This window comes from Palaemon carinicauda, chromosome 13, assembly GCF_036898095.1.
Source record: "Palaemon carinicauda isolate YSFRI2023 chromosome 13, ASM3689809v2, whole genome shotgun sequence".
NCBI lineage: Eukaryota > Metazoa > Arthropoda > Malacostraca > Decapoda > Palaemonidae > Palaemon > Palaemon carinicauda.
Genome location: NC_090737.1, coordinates 118,924,038 through 118,940,027, shown reverse-complemented (window position 1 = coordinate 118,940,027; position 15,990 = coordinate 118,924,038). Strand labels below are relative to the sequence as shown.

The 15,990-nt window shown below is 35.0% G+C and overlaps 1 long non-coding RNA gene across 1 annotated transcript in view; it reads right to left on the bottom strand.

The window, feature by feature from the left end:
* Positions 1 to 15,990, bottom strand: part of LOC137652042 (uncharacterized) — a 308,218-nt gene that overhangs the window by 90,441 nt on the left and 201,787 nt on the right. The gene's annotated exons all lie outside the window — the stretch shown is intronic.

Sequence of the window (15,990 nt, the reverse complement as noted above, 5' to 3'; positions counted from 1 at the left end):
CATCTCTCTCTCTCTCTAGGGCATCTTTACCTTTAAAACAATAAAACATCTTTCTCTCTCTGTCTCTCTTTCTCGTTCCTATGGCATCTTTACCTTTAAAACAGTAAAGCAACCCTCTCTCTCTCTCCCTGACATTCAGTTGTTGAGTGACACTGACGAACTCTGTTAGGTGTTCTTACTTCTGAAAGATTTGCAGAACTACAACTTCATTAGAAATGGTTATACAGCTAAAATCTCTTTTATTCATAGAACTATATTGCTATTCTGGTTCACAATTACGTACATAAGTTCGAGGATGCTATCAATTCGATGTGATCTTTTAAGTCTTCATAGGGATAAAATTGATATATTTTTTTTTTTGCTTGAATGCTGATGTACTCTTATATTAAGTATTCTTATATCATACCCTTTCTAGTTGCTCTTTTGTTTATCAAAATTCCCAAATACTTAATTCCACATGAAAATTTATCAAAGTATCTGCTAGATAAAGTTTAGTTTTATATATAAAATATAAAAAAAATAGTCTGCATATAAAATATGTTAAGGCGATGAGTTACTGTCTGATTTTCCTTTGGGAAAATACTTATCATCCAGCTTGATCCGATTTCTCGACAGGGAAGAGTAAAATTGTTTTCCTTTCATCATGCGATATCTATCGATAACTTTTTTTTTCTTTTTTTCGCAAGCCTCTTCCTGTTTGTATTTCATTTATTGATAAATGCAAATATTGGTTGTTGGTTTTTCATCACGGGTGATCTTTGAAGTACGTTGTTTGGCAGATCGTCATATCGCTGTGCAACGCCAGGCAGACCATAATCTGGTGTGGAATTTATATCAAACACACACACATACATACACGAGCGTGTACACACAAAGGCGTGTGAACACACACACACACACGTGCGCGTGCACACACACAAATGCGTGTGAACACATACACACATGGACACGCACTTTCACTTCTTTATGCATGTAAGGGAACAAGACACTGATAAGGTGTTGTTGTGATTGTGATGTTAAAAACATTCCTAATTGAATAATTACTCTTTGGAAATTAGAAACAATTTGATTAATAAATATCAATAACATCATACCAACAATTTTTGATTAACGTTCGATAACTGAATTTTCCTTTTGTACTTTGATCATTACTTTAATCAATTTTGTGGATTTGATGCTCATTTTTTTAAATTTATATAAATCATTTCCCCTTCCGAAAGATGTATTTTTAGACCTTGGAATCCCAAGACAAAAACGTTCGTGATTCGGCAGAAGATGACCCCAGACTTTCTTCTAACTCATGTGCAAAGTTCGCCCAAGTCACCTTTCATTATGATTCCCTGGGAAGATTTATACGACGGCAATTTCTCTCTCTGGGGGGAAATAGCTGCCTTTTATAAGTCTTCCACAGGTAAAATTAAATGGAATGTCTTAAAAGATTAAAAAAGAAAATGGGAACTACGAGAAAATCTTTCATAAAAGAAAAAATCCTGAAAAATATTCATAGAAATAATGAAAGGGATAATGAATGTTTTTCTAGAATCTGGAGTGATGGGGACTCTACTTAATTAGTATATGTAATGAAGGTGTTACGATTCGCTATGATTATGATGGTGGTGATGAAATTCAGGAAAATAATCATATTAATGGTAGTAAATTATTTCAGTTTACAAACGGAAACACCCAGAATTCCTATTTTTGTGATAAAACTGAATTTCTGGATGATTTTACCACACGCACTTTACATTTAAAGTATAAGATGATAAAACATCACTCTCTCTCTCTCTCTCTCTCTCTCTCTCTCTCTCTCTCTCTCTCTCTCTCTCTCAATCCCTTTTGCCCTTACTATGTGCATGTGCAATGTAATAGTGAATAAAGAAAAAAAAATCGTAGAATCCTGAAACTGATTTAGAACAAGTTCTTGAAGAAAGGATTGAAGATAGTAAACAATTGCCCTTAGGACTACGAAATTTTAATGAGTCATCTTTAATTATCAAAATTATTTCAAGTTAAAGTTAAGAAACCAAACTAAAATCAGTTATTAAAGTATAAACATATCATTGAGCGATGTACTGTTATAGCAATGGTGGGTTAGAAATAAGCCTACATGTATACCGGTAGTTGGAGCCGATCTATTTTGAGACATTTTGAAGGTAACTGAAAATGTCCTTAAGATATTCTGTTTGTTTGTTATGCAATAGTTAGATGGATTTGATGCAGATAGATCATACAAATAAAAACTAATTGGATTTTCCAAAAAATTCCAACTTTAGGCTAAAAAAATTGGATTTTGTGTTGGACATTGTTTGATAAACAAGAAGACAAAATCTCTGTAGCAGTCTTTGAATCATTTATAGAAGCAATGCCTTGTACCCTTATCTAAACGAATTATTCCTGGTTTCGTGAAATTTCTGCGTTCTTTCTCTAAACTTTATTTTTACTTTACCTTAAGGGCCACTTTTCTGGTCCTATCACACAAGGGAACCCTACACACTACAGGACCTACAATATGTTTATTGTATACATTCTTAGCTAATTTGCTTATCTCACTGCGTATTGCGTCTTTATTATCAAATCCACATTAACGAAGCATTTAGAGAACAAGAAAGTGTTCAATTTCTTCTTAGAAACCTTAATATCCTCAGCCTCTTAGATGTCCAGTGGGAGCTTTGTGTAAAGTTCGTACAGGTCACCGTTGACTTTAAGGCCAAGGTGAAATTGATGAGAAAGTAACTTCTTTCTGAAGACAAGGTCTGTTTTGCATCTGTCTTTCAAGCCTTATATGAAGGAAGAAAATGTCAAGAATCAAACGGAAATATGAATAGTAATGAAGTGTTGACTAACATAGGAATAATAATAATGAACTTCCTTTGGGAAAATTCCCGAGGAAATTTAAGTTTTAGAAATAAAGACCTCAATATTTTGAAGTATTTTCCTTCACCATATACCTTGGCAGCAATGGTTGGCAGTATGACCTACGAAATATAAGAGAATTCGGACAGATGTTCGTAGGAAATAAAAAAGAAAAAAAAAATGTTTCGTTTTAGGGAAATGTATTATGAAAAACGAAGACTGGAAAATGTTTTGCCAACATTTGCATCCCCTGATTTCCGGAAGGTTCTTTACAACCTTATAAATCAGGAATTTTCATTTTCTGTTCGGCTGGCAGAAAATTCTACACGAATTTACGGATAGCATTGCGTGTGGTTTTATATGCTTGATATCTGTATCATACAGATAATTCTTTAAAGTATTTTTTTTTAATTCCATTTATGGGGATCTTCATCGATTTTGTTAGAAAATTGTAGTTATATATTGTTATTTATGGTCTGGTATATTTTTGGGAAGTAATTATAATCTAGTTATTATTATCATAGTACGTTAAGCCGCGATTAAAATATACTATGTTTAGTAGCTTCTCTCTCTCTCTCTCTGTTATCCCCCTATATAATAAAGGACATGTATCTGGTTTTATACATATATGTATATATATACATATATATATAAATATATATATGTGTATATATATATATATATATATATATACACACACACATATATATATATATATATATATATATATATATATACACACACATATATATATATATATATATATATATATATATATGTATATATATGTATATATACATATATATATATATTTATCTATATATATATGTATATATATACATATATATATATATATATATATATATATATATTTATATATGTATATATGTATATATATACATATATATATATATATATATATATATATATATATATATATATATATATATATATATATATATATATTCTTTTCAGTCTCACTCGGCTTTCCTCTTCCAATTGGAGAGAGGGAGTAGTCATACCCTACATATCTATCTAAATATTAGCAATTGTTTTTGACGGGTCGCGTTCACTGGTGTGACAATAAGCCACAACTCTATACCCAATTGTGGCTATAAATAACTCAACAGACAAACTTGGGGAGGTTTGAGATATTCCCTAACTCTGGAAATATTGTTTCCCACACGCACTCTCTCTCTCTCTCTCTCTCTCTCTCTCTCTCTCTCTCTCTCTCTCTCTCTCTCTCTCTCTCTCTGTGTGTTTTAGTGAGCACCAGCACCGTAATCTGGGTCATCTTCAACCTTGCTGCTCTTTGATATTCTATTTCGTCCCGAGCCTTAACGTTTTGAAGATTCCAAGGAATGCCCTTCTCTCTATATCTCAGACATTCGTTAGCCATATACTAAACTAATGTTATATTCTGTAAATTTTTAACGCTCATCAAAGCACTTAGGGATACTGTATAGTTTTTTTTTATGGCCACGAACATTACAGCTTACTACAACATTGGTAATCATATAATTCTCTTCCAGTGTCTTGTCAAGTTTTCTCAAGCAACCTGGCATAGTACTTGGCTCAGCATTATCATAAAAAAAACTGAATTGAGCAAATCAACGTGTAATGTAATCAAACGAGAACAAGATGGAATTTACATGAATTAATCTTTACCTTCATTACGCCTATGTTGTTTAATAATCTCTGTACCTTTTACCAAGACATTCTCAGCACTGTTCTCTAAATCAGCAGCTTCAAAATCATTTGAAACGACATCAAAATAGGATCAGCAAATGTCATGTTTTTGGGGGCGGAGAATCATCTTGTGTGTGGGTATGTGTGTGTGTGTGGGGGGGGGGGGGGGGAATCCTGATCCAGAGTTCTTTGCATTTATTTTCGCCTTTCTTTGCTATACAAAATTCTTCTTTGGCACTCTTAGCATTTTGAAACAAACAAAACACCAAACAATGAATAAAAACGGCAAAATTACAATATTTTGACGATTTTTGATAAGCATGGCGTAATATTTTTATTTATTCACTCAAGATTAGCCAGGGAAATATATCCTCCTCACCTTCTTCCTTAGGGCAAATTTTATGCTTTATGCATTTTTCAATAATCATAACACAAAAATTATGAATATACAAACATGTACACAAATGAATAGGACGAATGTATTCGGATGGCAATGGGCAACACTCATTCTATATTTACACAAGATTAGCGACAACAATATATATTCGTCTGTTTCTTTTTGGGACTTTTTACACTCTTTGTCTATATAGTTATTGTTTCAGTATAATTATAACATATAAACTATGAATGTATAAAAGCACACACAGTGACACAAATAAAAACTTACAGTAGGCCTGTACAGTATAACTGGCGAGGGGTGACGTTACAGCAACATATTCGTCTATTCCTTCTTCTGGATATATTTCACGCTTTTTCTCTACATAAGTATCGTCTCTAACACTTTATGTATCTTCCAGCATAGCCATAACAAAAAAGAAAGCCATATAAAAGAGCAGACAATGATATAAGCAGAACGCACTTGTTTCACAAAATTTGTGTTTACTATTTCTCGTAATAAAACAAAGAAAATGGAGATTATGGTGTCCAAACCACTAAAGAAAACGATAAAATTGTACGGGTAACTTACTTAAAAAATATTATCTTCCATTTTTGAATGAGAATAAGAAAATACGTAAACCAGCCGGGAAAAAGATGACAATGGGATCTGGCGTAGTTACGTACACATAAAAAAAAATTTTGTTCATTTAAAATTTGTTATTAAAAACCTACAGAAACAATTAAATATAGATATTATATTACTTTAAAGGGCAACGAACTTGATTCTTGAAATTTTGGTTATTTTAACCCTAGGTGGTGAGTCGTGCTCTTTTGAATGCAGATTAAAGCACATTTTGAATCAAATTAATCAAAATAGTAAATAAAATTCTAAATATTTTTGCTGATACAGATTCTTGGAATATGATATACTGGTATGGTGCCATCACCATCATCATCATCCCCTTTTGGTTAATCTTTGGGGACATTATTTGTTGATCAAAATTCACAGTTTTCCTTAATAATAGCTTCTATGTCATAATTATATTTGAATAGCGGTGTTTGGCTCTACCTTAAATCGTTTTACATTTCAAATCTTTTAGCTCTTGGAAAAACATATTGAATGGTCTGAATTTTATCAAAATAAATGAGCCTAGTACAAGTGGAATATTAAATTGTTACGACGAAAATAGAACGAAATTATTTCATCGCACGTCATCACATATTATTGCAAGCTCTGAACGTTGTTGACTGCACTGGATACTTATCAATTGAGGTGAGTGTTATTTCGAGGAAGGGTAAACAAGAATCGTTCCAGATTTCAGACGTCCCTTTTATGCAAAGTCCCTTTTTTATCATGAGAAGATTACAACCCTTTGAAGGATCCCGACGAGCTCATTTGTTCCCTTAATGAGGAGTGTAATTGCTTACCCCTTCATCCATAAAAGGACTTATCTAAAGATAAACGTCTAAGGAATGTATATATGGATATATATATATATATATATATATATATATATATATATATATATATATATATATATGTATATATATATACATATATATATATATATATATATATATATATATATATATATATATATATATATATATGTTTTTTCAAAAAGGCCCATAAAAGAAACACAGGAAATAAATAAATCACTGTTTCTTTTATGGGCCTTTTTGAAAAAAACATGTTAAACTGTTCAATTACAGTTATAAGTAAGACATATATATATATATATATATATATATATATATATATATATATATATATATATATATATATGCATATAAATATATATATACATATATATATATATACCGGTATATATATATATATATATATATATATATATATAAACATCTAGGAAATGTATATATATATATATATATACTGTATATAAATATATATATATATATATATATACATATATATGTATATATATATATATATATATATATGTATATATATACATATATATATATATATATATATATATATATATATATATATATTTATATATATGTATATATATACATATTATTTATAGATATTATATGCATATATATACATATATATATTTATATAATATATGTATATATATATACATATATATATACCGTATATATATATATATATATATATATATATATAGATATACATATATATATATATAAATTTATATATATATACATATATATATATATATATATATATATATATATATATATATATATATATATATATATACAAAAGATGTGATATTTCATTTCAGTCTCCCTATATCTAATTCTAACACATCCCATTATTTTGCAATTGTTTTTTTATTCATTAATAACGTAATTGAAAATCATTAACCTCTAATTATATGAATATTTGAGTGAATTATGATATTGGCTTTTCATTAAAGTGTGACCTGGAATCATTATGATATGATTGACTGTAGATTATATCTTGGGAAAGCGGAAAATCTCTCTCTCTCTCTCTCTCTCTCTCTCTCTCTCTCTCTCTCTCTCTCTCTCTCTCTCTCTCCACACCTTTGGTGCTTAGCATTGGTATTCTTCCATAATTTGTTTGTATTGTAATATATATATATATATATATATATATATATATATATATATATATATATGCATACACACATACATATATATATGTATATTAAATTTTACAAGATTTCAGGGGGGAATAGGCCCCCTTACCCCTATGTGCAGGCTCCCATATCAAAAAGGAACCACAAAACAATAAAAAAGGCCTATAGAAACTTTTTCAGAAGGTTTTGTATTCGCTTCCACAATTATCATCTTCCCTTACGACACTTAATGTATGAATATAAGACCAAAATTGCAATGAACATCACACGAGAGAGGATATTCGTTCAAAAATTATATCAAATAAAAGATAAAATGAAAGTTGAACCAAGTCTTTTCGTTTCTGCGTTTGCGTGGAGTCCCTTGTGTCACTATTCTGTGTAAGTTCTAAAGGAAGTTTTAAATGCAAAGATGTTTGTCCATTAATGTCAAATTAAACATTAGGTAATTATTAAAGCGATTATACTTAAATTCTTTGAAGAACCGAAAATAACAGAGAAAACAAGACAAAAATGATGGTATATATAATAAACATAAAAAATATCACGAATATATTTTATTTTAATTCTTTATTACTTCTTATATAGTTTATTTATTTCTTTATATCCTTACCTCACTGGGCTATAATAATAATAATAATAATAATAATAATAATAATAATGATGATGATGATGATGATGATGATATACTTTTAGGACTGGATATTCCAGAAAAGGTTAAAATTTGCATAGGTAAGAATAAACTTTAATTTGATATTACTTTTTTTAAAAGACTTTGGGTTATAGAAACATGGCCAACAAAATATAAAATAACTTTTAAAATGTTTCACGGCTTTGACTTCACCTTTTCGTCATTTTTGGTCTCTGTTTTATAAAGTGATATATCGAAATTCAAAGCGTAATTTTTTTGCAGAATTTTTATTCCCAGAGAGCTCGGGAATGTCATTTATGAAGAAAATATTTAATATATATTTTTTTCTGGTATAATTTAAGCAGGATGAAAAATTCTATTGGTTTTTAGATTGCATTTCATAACATTAATAGGCCTACCTTTCTATTTGCCAAATAATTTTCTTTTCAATTATTTTTTCATTAATTTTGTTAAGTATTTATGGTTAAATTTTACGCATCTATCAAGCTTTTTCCATTTAGTATCTTTCATGTTTCACGTCCAAAATATGCTAAATATTTTCTTATTCAAGTTGGTCTCTTGACGTACTGGCTGAAAAAGAAAGCTAAAGTACAATTTTTAATACAACTTATGCAGATAAAGAATTTTCTCTTTTCTAAAAAAAGGAAATAAATGGAAATTTATATCGCAGAGCTAATTTATTCTTGTAAAACTCTGTTTTCGGCCACAAAAAGCACAACACGTCGATGGAAGATGCTGGAAGTAGGAGAGAAAATTATAGCCCAGCTACATAAGGTTGAAACTTGTCTATGAAAATCGGCAGTGCCACGTTTCTCATCCTATCAGTCGGTTTTTAAGCCATAATCGCTTAAATGACAGGAAACATGTCAACGTTGCTCAAAGAAGTGCTACAACATTGCTAGTTTTTCTATATAAATTAGCGAATTTGGTTACGAAAACAAGGCAACTGCTCTACTTTTCTTCAAATCTGGTCTCTAAGCAGAAATATAATGCATACTCATGTACCACACACACACATACGCTCGTACACTGTAATGGTGTTTGTGTTTTGTATATTGTTGTTATTGTTCTCTCCTCGCAATGATAACTTGTTTCTGCCTGCATGTACTCGTATCAATGTGTTTGAATTTTTGTGACCTTCTTTCACTGAAACTGTTGTTATGAAAGTTCGCTTTCTGCGGAAATAAAGTTAGTTGCAATTATACAGTATCTCAGTTACAACCTAACTGGTGCATCCGCATATTGGTGACCACAAGAGTTTAGCTCCCTTCTGATTTCCCCTGCACTGCTGTGTCTTATTGTTTAGTGATGCCATCATCAGACACTAACTCTTACTATTAACACCACGCCCCTGAAACTACCATCCTTCGCCAGTGGAGAAACATTCGCCTGGCTCCAGCGTATCGAAGTCCAGTTTTGAATCCAGGGCATGTCTCGATCAAGAACCAAAGCCGATTATGTTCTCACGACAATCCCTAAGGATATTTTCCTGGATATCTCCGAACCGCTGTGTGAGCAAGGAGACACGGCAATAATGTATGATGCCCTCAAATCATACCTCCTGGAGCAGTACTTGCCATCGCCAGCCGCCCGCATAGCGAAACTTTTTCAGCTCTCTCAACAACCGTTGGGGGACCAAAAGGCATGGTCCGCCCTCAGGGAAATGACCAGTATCGCTCGCCTACAACCTGCCGCAGACGGTTCTCCTCGTGAAGTGAATCTACTTCGTGTCCTTTCGGTACGGCGCCTATCCAAACCTGTGCGTGCTGCTATCCCCGATGTCAATATTTTCCCCATGAAGGACCTGATGACCAAAGTCGATGCCCTTATGGATAGCCACTTCACCAGCTTCCAGACCTCCATCAATGCCCCCACTCCTGATGAAGTGGACACCTACCTATTCAACATAGACCGAAGCCGATGTGAATGCAGTAGGACACAGAAATCCAACCCGTGACATGCCAGAGCAGTTACAAAGTCACCCACCACCCACATATACCACCCCTCACTTACAACCCATCTTACTACCTCTCCAGCCACTCCCTGATGCCCATCAGCTGCAATTATATTACTACCACTCCAAATTCGGGGCTGTTGCTAAGAAATGTGCGAATAGTTCTCAGTGGCCAAAAAACGTGTTTGAGGCGGTGGCCTCCCTTGTCACTAATCTTTTCTTTTTACATGACACAGGGACGGGCATGCAATTTTTGGTAGACATGGGTACTTTCCATTCTCTTATGCCAAGACCACTCTCCAGGACACAACGTAGTCTGTCTAAGTCTGCCTGGTAGCTTCCAACGGATCTGCGATACACAATCCCGTTTATGAAACACTCACATTATTGTTTAGAAGCGGCAAATATTTTTGAAAATTTCTCGTTGCTGACGTCACATTACCAATTCTCGGCGGATGTCATGTCACATTTCCACCTGCTGGTCGATGGTTACGCAACGTGGATTCGTACTCCTTAACACCTCTCCAACCCTCCTCACATCGTACCCGAAATTTTCCGTCCAAAACTTAATCAAACCCTCACAGTTCCAGTAAAACACGGTATTCATTACCATATCAAGACAACGGGCCCCCAGTGTTTGACAGATTCATACATCTGACACCGGATTGTTTGGCAGCTGCTAAACGAATGTTCGCCGAAATGAAAGAAATGGGTCTTTGCCAAAAGGCCTCAAGGTGCCTCCCTGTTTCCATGTGAGAGTTACAGGTGCCTGAACATGCAGGCAGAACCAGATCCCTACCCCATCTCAAACATCGCTGATATGACCTCCTACTTGCACAAAGCGAAGGTTTTCTCAACGATTGATCTTCTGAAGGGGTATCATCAGGTGCTCATGAACCAAAAAAACATCCCCAAGACCGCCATCACCACCCCCTTCAGTAGATGCATACATCTTCAATTACTCCTGTTTTGGCCTTCGTAATGCTGAAGCACCCTCTGTGTATGTTACGTGGACGATATACTTGTATTCTCTTCCTCCAAAGAGGCACAATTCAGTCATCTATGCATCATGCTCAACCACCTACAACAGAAGGGTATTGCAGTCTGGTATGACAAGTGTACCTTTGGTGTCAGCAAAGTATCATTCTAAAGGCACCGTATCACTCCTGAAGGAGTCCACCCCCTCTCTGAGAAGGTAGCATCCATTCAGAACTTTCCCACACCCTCGACCGTCAAAACTGCAAGAATTCTTGGGCATGATCAACTATTATCATTTTTCCTGCCAGCCATCAACGCCACTCTTGTTTCCCTCTACGCTTCCCTCATGGACAAGTCGAGAGACCTGAAGAGGGGCCCATTCAAGCAGTAGCCTTCTGCAACACAAAGAATGCCCCATCAACTGCTGCTGATCTCACTTTTCCCTTGCCATATGCACCTCTTCTTCTCTCCACCAATGCCAGCGACATTGCTATTGGGGCAGTCCTCGAGCAGGTGGTCAATGGCTCGCCCTGGCCATTGGCCTTCTTCAGTAGGAAACTGTCCAAGGCGGAATTCGGCTACTCTACCTTCGACCACAAATTGCTGGCTGTGCACTTGGCTATCTGTCACTTTTGCCACGTCTTGGATGGTACCCCCTTCGTCATTCGCACGGACTACATGCGTTTGGTGCATGCCTTCACTCGACAGTCCGGCGCTTGGTCTGCCCGTCAATGCTGACATCTCCCCGCCGTGGCTAAATACAATTTTACCCTTCAGCACGTCCCAGAGAAAATGAATCCCGTTGCTTATGTTCTGTCAAGAAACACATTGGCTGCTTTACCTGGGATTGGATTACAACCCATTGGCAGAAGCCCAATGAAAAGATCCAGAGTACCAAGCATGTAGGACATCCTGCACATCCCTCCGTTGGGAGGAAGTCCCTCTCGACGACTCCAATGCCACCCTTCTTTGTGACGTCAGTACCGGTAGACCTAGACTATGGATACCTTCTCCCATGGGTCAACAGGGTTTTTATTTAATTCATGGCCTTGCACATCCCTCGTACCATTCTATTGTACAGCTGCTGAAGACAAAGTTCATTTGGCATGGCATCACTAAGGATGCTAAGGATCGGGTCTGCGCCTGTACTTCATGCCAAACCTCAAGAGTACATCGACTTATGGATTCAGGAGTGGGCACCTTTCCTTAATTTCAGTGGCGCTTTGCCCACATTCACGTTAATGTTGCAGACCCCCTACCCACATCAAAAGGACATCTTTACCTGTTTACCGTTATCAACCTCTCCACTAGTTGGCATATAGTCATTTCATGGAAACTGCAATGTCTGCCTCAAGGATATCTGCCTTACTCTCAGGATGGATAGGGAGATTTAGTATCCCTAAGTATATCACTTCCGACAGGGGTACCTATTTTACCTCTCAGTTATGGACATTATTAGCGAATCTCCTGGATATCACCGTTCATCAAACAACTGCATAAAACTCTGCAGCCAACTGTATGGTTGAACATTTTCACTGAACCCTCAAAGCAGGGTGTACTAGAATTTGAAATGGATCTACTGAATTGTCCTTGATACATACAAAAGTGTCTACAAAACATAATGACATGTTTGCAGAACCTACCGAAATGTCTCTAGGACATACCGAGTTACCCGACATGTGTACCTATATTTCTGCAATACATACCAAAACGCCTGTAGATTGTACGAAAATGTCTGGAGGCCATACCGAAATTTGGTGGAGCTTACCAAAATGTGCGCAAGACAGACAAGAGCCTGTGGAGGTACCAAAAAGTCTGCAGGGCGTACCAAAATTTTTGCAGAATCTACCAAATGTTTGTAAGATCTATCGAAGTGTCTGCAAGAATTATGAAAATGTTTGCAGGGCGTACCATAATGTCTGCATGATATACTGAACTCTCTGCGGCAAGTACCAAAATGCATGCAAACTGTACCGAAATGTCTGGGGACTGTACTAAAATGTCTGCAGAACATACCAAAATGTTTGTAGAGCATACTAAAATGTCTGCCAGACTTAACAAAATGTCTATAAACCATACTGAAATGTCTGCAGGATGTACCGGAATGTCTGGGGAGCATAGCAAAATGTCTCCAGAGCGCTACAAAACGTCTGTAGAGCGTACTAAAATGTCTGCAGGACACCTCAAAATGCTTGCACTGACATATCTGCAGGACACCTCGCAATGCTTGTGGAGCGTACTGATATGCCTGGGATGCACCAAAATGTCTTCAGTGTACCAAAATGTCTGTAGGACGCACCAAGATGTCTGCATAGCGTTCTAAAATGTCTGCATGAATAAACAAAACCTTTATAAAGCGTACAGAAATGTCTGCAGGATGAACCGAACTGTCTGCAGTGTACCAAATTGTCTGCGAGATGTATCGGAATCTCTGCAGCGCGAAAAATAATGTTTGTTATATACTGAAATGTCTGTGGAATATACCAAAAGGCAAATAAGCCTTGTAACATTTCGAGTACTGTATGGCATCTTGTCAACAGATGTAATGAACAACCTGGAATAATGATTTACATAAGAAGGATAGGAAGCGATGAAAGAATAACTCAAGAAAAAGTACCAAAGACGAAAAATATTTATGGAAGCTTTTAATTTTAATTTCGTAACATCAGAAATTCCGCTGAATTGAAGAAACAGCCAACATACACATTTGAAAAGGAATAGAAGACATAGACTAATTAGCGAGATGGCTGAAGTGAACTATCCTTTACCCTCAGTGGAAAATAATCCTTAATGAGCAGTGTATTGTCCCTCCTATTCGTTCACACCAGTAGGTATTCAATATTCATCGACGAGCGGAATCCTGTCTTTTTTTATATCCCTGTTTGAGTTGATTCGAGTCAATGCATTTCAGATTTATCGATTTATTAATGCTTGAATAGAATTGGTGGTAGGATATTGCTTCGGTATTTCTGATAGAAAGTTGGATGAATAATAATAATAATAATAATAATAATAATAATAATAATAATAATGATAATAATAATAATAATAATAACAATAATAATAATAATAATAATAATAATTGTCAATCTTCAAACATTAAGCAGAATTTCATCTTTACACATGCCATTATCTTGGTTGTGAAAAACAAAATAAAATTCAAGCATCTGAACATAATCTGTATCATATATAATATAATTACTCATAGTTAAATATGAGAGCTATTAATGAACTATAATAGATTGTATAACCAAGCACCCAAAATTATTTTTAACAAGCTCCCTACATAGGGCAAGCCACTATAAATATGTTTATCCGTTTCATTGAATTCCAGTTCTAGGTATCATACAAGAGGCCATTGATTTCCTCCATCAAGTGTTGCGTCCCTTTTTCTTTTTATAGAAGCTGATCTGCCAACACTTTAAAGGGTTGTGGCCTGATTGGTAACGTCTCTGTCTGGTGTTTGCCAGATGGGGGTTCGAGTCTCGCTCTGACACGTTAGTGCTGTTAGTATCTTCAATCTTACCATCCTTGTGAGCTAAGGTTGGGGGGTTTGGGGGAGCCTATAGGTCTATCTGCTGTATCATCAGCAGCCACTGCCTGGCCCTCCCTGATCCTAGCTTGGTTGGCGAGGAGGCTTGGGCGCTGATCATATAATTTATGATCAGTCTATAGGGCATTGTCCTGATTGCTAGGGCAATGTCACTATCCCTTGCCTCTGCCATTCATGAGCGACTTTTAAACCTTTAAACTTATGGAATAATTAGGCCTTTGAAAGGGCGTCGAGAAAACTGTCGGTAGGAAGATGATAAAAGCCTTTGGGTACAAGAGAGGTGTTTACAACCTATTAACGAACTATGAGAGATCATTTAGGAAAGAAAATCTTTTAAAGATTTTAGGTACAAAAACAAGCAACTGTGGAATATTAGATAATAAAATATTTTCTAGTTAGTTTGACAAAAATATCTTGTGGGAATAAAAGTGATCTAAATATATACAATGACATTACTTCTCATGTGGTTTATTTATTTCCTTTCCTCACTGGGCTATCTTACCCTGTCTGAGTCCTTGAGCTTATAGCATCCTACCTTCAACTAGGGTTGTAGCTTGGCTAGGAATAATAATAATAATAATAATAGAATCTCTTCTTTAGCTTATTTCCTGGAATTTGGACAACGGCTTTCAGTTGTTGTAGGAGGATAATTATTTAATTAATATTCAATGTTCGATTACATCACTTAAAATACAGACATTATTTAATTTAGAAGTCACAGAAAACCAAACTAATTGACCAAATTGACTATTCTAGAGTGGCGATGTCCCTTGTCTGTCGGGGACTTCAGATGTTCATTTGATGTCCACTTCTTTTTAACCGTGACTACATAACTAACCTTTGAAGTCCGTCAAAGAGCTCATTTTGCCTCTTAATGAGAAGCTTAATTGCTTTCTGATTCACAGCACTAAGTATCCGAAGCCACTTGACGTAGAAACAGTTTTTTTTTTTTCAAAGTGTATTTGGTCCAGTTCTTCACTGTTAGAAAAAAAACCCGTTATTTTAATCGGAAATTCTCCGTAAAAATATACTGTTCTCAACCGTATTTCAGTAAAATACAGGCGTCCGTAATTTTACCTCACTTTGATGTTATCTTTTACGGGTTGGCAACAGGAATATCACTCCTTTACGTTATGTTTTTTCAATTTGTATTTGGTCCAGTTCTTCTCTGTTGGAAAAAAACTAACCGTAATTTTAATCAGGGAATTCTCCGTAAAAATATACTGTTCTTAGCCGTATTTCAGCAAAATACAGGCGACCGTAACTTTACCTCACTTTGTTATTATCTTTTACGGGTTGGCGACCGTAATATCACTCCTTTACGTCATGCTTTTTTCAACGT